Raw genomic sequence first — 6441 nt, 5'->3', positions numbered from 1 at the left:
CCAGTCTCTCATCCTATACTTAAAGAACTAAGTTGTAAAACTCAGAAGCAGTTGTTAGCCATGTTTTCCATCACATGGAGAAAATCAATGTTTTAGCTTGTTAAGCTGCCGGAATGCAATATACGAGAAATGGAACGGCTTCTAAAAGGAGAAATTATTAAATTGTAAGTTTACGGTTCTAAGGCCACGACAATGTCCAAATTAAGGCACCAACTAGAGGTTACCTTCACTCAACAAAAGCTGATGCTGTCTGGAACCCCTCTGTCAGCTGAGAAGGCATCTGCTGGGGTCTTTGGTTTCTGGACATCTCTGGTAGCTGAGAGGGAACATGGAGGCATATGCTAGTTTTCTCTCCCAGCTTCTTCAGTGGTTTTCCCCAGGGGCGTTTTCCTTCATGTCCAAAGGTCTCTGACTGTGTGGGCTCTGTTGGCTCTAAAGCTTTTTCCAAATGGAAAACCATTTTCCCAAAATGGTTCCCTCTTAAAAGATTGCAGTAAGCAACCCATCTTGAATGGGTGGAGACACATCTCCACAGAAACCAAGCAATCAAAAGTTACCACCCACAATTGGGTGGGTCATATCTCCATGAAAACAATAAAAAAGATCCCACCCATCAATATTGAATGATCATTAAAGGACATGGCTTTTCTGGGGTATATAATAGCTTCAAACCGGCACAATCAGTTTGCAGGGAGAGCAAAGATTAAAACCAATGAGCTGAGAGAAATTTGAGAGAACTCATCAAGCGTTTGTCTCTTATTCTTGTAGTCACTAAGGCTTAGCCATCCTGACCTGGGATTCTGTGAGATATATTTATCCTAACTTCCTCTTTCTGCCTGAATAAGTTTGGTGTGAGAATTTCTTATTTGCAAAAGAGAGAATACTAATACACACACATATATGCAAAACTGTCCCTGCAATATCAAGGGATTCAGCAGAGGTTGAGAACGCCTACGTGTATCAGTGTAATTACTCGTGATAAAATGGATTTTGTTAATTAGATACGAATCATCTATTAAATTAAGTAGGTTCAACATGTCTATTTACACATCTCCTGTTAGCTGGTTGGGTTATTGTGTGTATATATAAAACAAAATTCTGTTTATTCACAGTATCCTACAATTCAGACTTTTCCCTAATTCAGACTTTTCCATCCATGTTTACTAACTTAAAAAAAAAGTTTAAATGCTTTTAACAGTAGTGTATTAATTTTCCTTTTGACTATAAAATTAGAAATAAAAGAAACAATAGCATACTGGTTTATTTCTTCCTGCTCTAGGAAGCAATAAAATCCCAGCAAATCCTAAAAATGATATCTATAGAAGTACAGGATGAAACTTTTATTAATATACAAAGGAGTGTAGACTTTTCTAGTGACTTGAACCAGTCTTCTCTCTAAGGGACTTGCTTTCCAGTATACCTAGAAACCATCTTATTTATCAGTCGGTCCTACTGATGAGGATGGAATTACAAAGAGAAGAAATTGGATGATAATAAGGGATATAGTATCCAGGCTTTCCTAGATCCTAATGAACTACTCTTCTCACAAACAACTTTTAGTCAGTAGGAAAGTTCTAGATATCCTTCTTATTGCACTGACAATTTTTTTTCTCGGCAGCTGTTCTTCTGCAGGATGGGACCTGAATATCTTCTTGAATTTTCTTAATTTTCATCAGAGACATATTCTTCTCTCTGACTTTTGCCTGATTCATTATTCATCTTGTTCCTGGCTTCTGTTTTTACCTCCTGGACCTGTAGCTCTTTATTACTCACCAGCGAAATTAACCAAGAAAGGGTCCACAGATATCTAGCTACAAAGAGAAATTCCACTTCCCATAATAAGAATAAATTTAATAAAGCTAAAAAGCTTCTCATAAAAGCATAAGGAAAAAGATAGAGCAATAACTTATGCAAACTGTAGGGTCACAACCTGAGAATAAGCTTGTAACCTAATTCTGAAAGGAGAGACTGAGCTCTTAGAGGATTGAGTAATTCTCTACAGCCGAGTCTGCTCCCATTTCACTTACATGTGGCTTCTCTTGGTATAAATAGGGGGATGTAATAGAGTCTCCATGCTGAGAGATATTATCTTTTATTATGTTTGCTACACACGATATTTCATCAAAGAGATTCTGTCAAAATTTGGAGGCTCTCAATATTTCCACCTTTAAAATATTCGTGCTTCTTTTATTACTATCCTCTTGATCTCATATATGCTATTGTGCTTTCAAAAGAGAGTGCTTATAGGCTTTAGAAATATACATGGGTTGTGACATTTGTAGCCAGGGTTTGACGTTTAGATGGACTTATATTTTAAATATATCTTTCAAAATGAGCAAAGTAGCGGAGTAAATATAGTTATAGAAAGGTGGATAATTATATAATCCAAAGGTTTTACTTCAGGCATTAGGAATTGGCTTTGGATGTGTGAAATCACATACAGTAGGCTTCTTGCAAGCAAACAACCTTAGAAGTGGCTCCTCCAGCCCCAGACAAAACTTCAGATGACTGCAGCTATAGTTGACAACTTTTAAAAAAAAATTTTATTGAGAAAAATCTTCACACATGTACTTTCCATACATGGTGCACAATCAATGGCTCACAATATCATCACGTAGCTGTGTATTCATCACCACAATCATGTTTTAGGACATTTGCATCACTGCAGAAAAATAAATAAAAAGAAAAACCTTATACATACCAGACACCTTACCCCTCCCTCTCATTGACCACTAGTGTTTCCATAGTTGACATCTTGACAGTAACCATAAGAGCCAGAACTTCTCAGCTAACCTAATCCCAAATTCCTGATCCACAGAAAGTATGTGAGATAATAAAAGTCATTGTTGTTCTTAAGTGACTGATTTTGAGGTGATTTTTTATCAGCACCAGATAATTGATACAACCTATAAGGTACTTGCCTGGGGCTGCTTCTCTGTCTGCATCACCTACCACTGTCCCCATTGTCCACTGCCTCCTACCATGGTGGTGTCTTTACTACTTACTGATGCATTGCGCATGCTCCCACTTCCTGGTCTGTGTGCTTAATAGTACCTCCATCTGGACTGTTTCCCAGATCTCTATATAACTCAATCCTTTATGTCTCAGGAGGTAAGAACATACACTTTTAAAAATCAATAGTTTTTTTTTGTCTAGAAAAGGAAATTGAAAAAAACCTACTCCACTCATAATATTAACAAAAACAATAGGGTCTGCATAACAGAAAGATAAAAAGGAAAGGGTTAGAACTGTCATGAAAAAAGCTATAAATTTGAATTGAGGATTATAAAACAAGATCTGGACATATAAAAAGTCACTTCAGGTCTTGGAGAAGGAGACATAATAAAAAAACTTAATTCTCTCCTTATCTCCAAATTAATATATTAATTCAATTAATTCTAGTTAGAATCCCAGTAGGTGATTTTTTCATATCTTTTTTAAAAAGCTGGATAAGAGATCATTTTTTAAAAATTTGGTGGAAGAATTTATGTCTAAGGAGAGCCAAGAAACTTTTTGAAAAATTAGAATAGAAGGGGTAATATGTTTTTCCAGATGAGAGAACATATTATAAAGCCTAATCAATATGGTAATTGAATAAGAACAGACAAATAGTTCAATGGAACAGAATATAAAGTCCAGAAACAGATTCCAACATACATGACATTTTAGTACATGACAAGTAAGTAGTGGAAAAGAATGGATATTGTGGGCGAGACAGAGAATTATGGAAGAGAATGGGGAGTTTGGAAGAGAAAGAATAATTGTGGGAGAAAACAGTTTCAGGAGAAATGAGGAATTATGTGCAAAATAGGAACTTGTGGAGAGAACAAGAGAATTGTGGGAGAAAATGGAGAATTGTGCGAAAGACAGAAAATAATGTGACAGATGGAATTTTGAGAGCATAGGGAAATTTTGTCAGAGACAGAAATTGTGAGGAAGATATGGAATTATGGAGAGAGAACAGAGAATTGTGGGGGAGAGAGAGAATTGTAGGAGAGACAGGGAATTGTGGTGAGCCAGGGAGTTGTGGGAGAGAAGGGAGAATTATGGAAGAGAAGGAAGAAGGGTAGGGAAAAAATGGGCTACTTGATATATGGGGAAGGCACAATTGGCATGTGCATCTAGAAAAAAATAAAGTTGGACCTTATCAATTACATACAAAACCAAATTTAAGTATGTGAGTAAACGTAAAAAAAAAAAAGATGAGGCACTTGGTGTCACATCTGGCACATAATATGTACTCCATAAACTATTAATCATAACAAAAAACAAATTTAAGGTGGATTAAATACTTAAATATAAAATATAGAACAATTAACATTCTGTTAGACAACCTAGAAAACCACATGTAGGGGTGGATGAGACCGTCTTAACTGAGACTTGTCTCAGGTATATTTGACTATATAAAAGTATAAAAATACTTTGTGACTTTATGCGTGGCATAAAGTCAATGCACAAATGATATATTTGGAGAAACTTTAGCAGCAGCAGACAGATATAATAGTATCTTTATTCTAAAAAGAACTCTTTAACTCCATAGAAAAACAGGCAAATGATTTAAGAGGACAATTATTTCCAAACTTGCTCTTGAAGATAATTTATTAACCTAATTTTTTGAAGATATACATGTTTGTATTGAACAATTGAAAAACATTTTGTAATCTGGATCAGCTTTCACTTTATATGTTCTAAGTGTTCTTTGTAGAACAGGTAATTTGAAGATAAATATTAAAAATTGCAGTTATATGTTCTAAAGGTTCTACATTTCTATTGTATGCCTAAAATTTCTCTGCAAATAGAAAAATGGGCCAAAGAATTAGAAGCAATTTGCAAAAAAGAAAATCCAGATGTCAACAAAACATTAAAAGATGCTCTTAGCAAAAGAAAATGCAACTTATGATAAGATATTGCTCATGAAACTGATAAAAAATTTAGAAGACTTCATAACACTTATTGCTGGTTGGATTCAGGGAAAAGGGCACCGTCACTCATTGCTGGAGGAAATTTGACCTGCTACAGCTTTTGCAAGATAATCTGGCAACATCTATGAAAATTAAAAATATCTATGCCTCTTGACCCAGACATCCTTTTCCAGGGAATCCAACTCTCCAACTCTTAGAAATAAGAAAAACAATTCACACAGATGCATGTACATGTGTACACACACACACACACACTGCTTGTAGTGGCAGAAGATGGTTACCAAAGTGAATGCTTATAAACTGGGATGACTAAATTACAGTGTATCCACCCAATGGAATATTGTGTAGTCAACTAAAAAATGAACAAGAGCCATGCCAGTTTACTTGGAGGAATTTCCAAATGGTATTGTTGAACAAGAAAAGCAAGATGTAGAAAAGCATAATATAATCCCAACTTTCTAAACAGTGAATAAAATAACCCTTTATACATGTATATTTGCAGGTTTGTGTAGAAATGCTTGTATTTGATTATATGAGCTTGGATAAAATATATATTGATATAGATTAAGTTGTTAACATGGATTATTTGGAAGAGATTATTTGTGGGGGGTAGAAGAAGCAGAAGATGGAGAGAGAGAAGACATGCTGAACAGGAAAAGAAGAAAAAAAAGACTGCACAAAAAATTCCAAATATATATGATATGTTCACATTCATGCAATTTTTATAAAATTATATTTATGGGTACAAATGTAAAAAGGAAAATATAAGTGTGAATACAAGATTTTTTTTTTTAAGGAAAGAAAGCATTCTGAGTTCAGGGTATAATTTGAAAATCTTTTTGTAAGGTGAATTCCTACCGGGAACTTATTTTCTCTTTTGGTCCTTGTCTTTTCCTCTTTCACTACATACCAAGGTGATAATGTAAAAATTCTGTTGATTTCTGGTTATCATAATTTTTCCCTAAGCAAAGAGAATTATATTCATCAGTGTGCCCTGAAATTTTCTACAGAGGTGTCCTTTGCAGAGAACAATAAATTCGTATTTTGTATTCTGCTCTCTAATGACCCATGTTTGTGATAATATAAAAATATTTAGATTGCTTAGTCGAATTATTTAACTTCCTCTTTGACTCGGTTGAGGTCTTACCTGGAAACAGGTGGTATATTCAAACTGCGTTACTGAGGAGGGTTTAATAGGACAATTTACAAAAGCATAGGCAGGGTTTAGGGAAACCAGGAAGGGATGGTGCGGTATCCTGGGAGTAGAAATATTTAGGAGTTGTTATCACCTCTGGGCTTGGAGGAGCAAAAGGAGGGGGTAGCTATGGGAACCCAGTTGTATGGAGCCCAAGTACAGCATCCAAAGAAGATGGTAAAGACATGTAATTCCAGGCAAGCAACTAGCACCAGGAGTCTAAGGGGATGTTTTATTTTTAGGGTGCATGGTTCAGGAATCGCACCCGGGTCTCCGGCATGAAAGGCGAGCAATCTACCACTGAACCACCCGTGTACCCTAAGG

Source organism: Tamandua tetradactyla, chromosome X (genome assembly GCF_023851605.1).
Source record: "Tamandua tetradactyla isolate mTamTet1 chromosome X, mTamTet1.pri, whole genome shotgun sequence".
Classification (NCBI taxonomy): domain Eukaryota; kingdom Metazoa; phylum Chordata; class Mammalia; order Pilosa; family Myrmecophagidae; genus Tamandua; species Tamandua tetradactyla.
The sequence above is the reverse complement of the archived record's forward strand: the minus strand, read 5'-3'. Positions refer to the sequence as shown.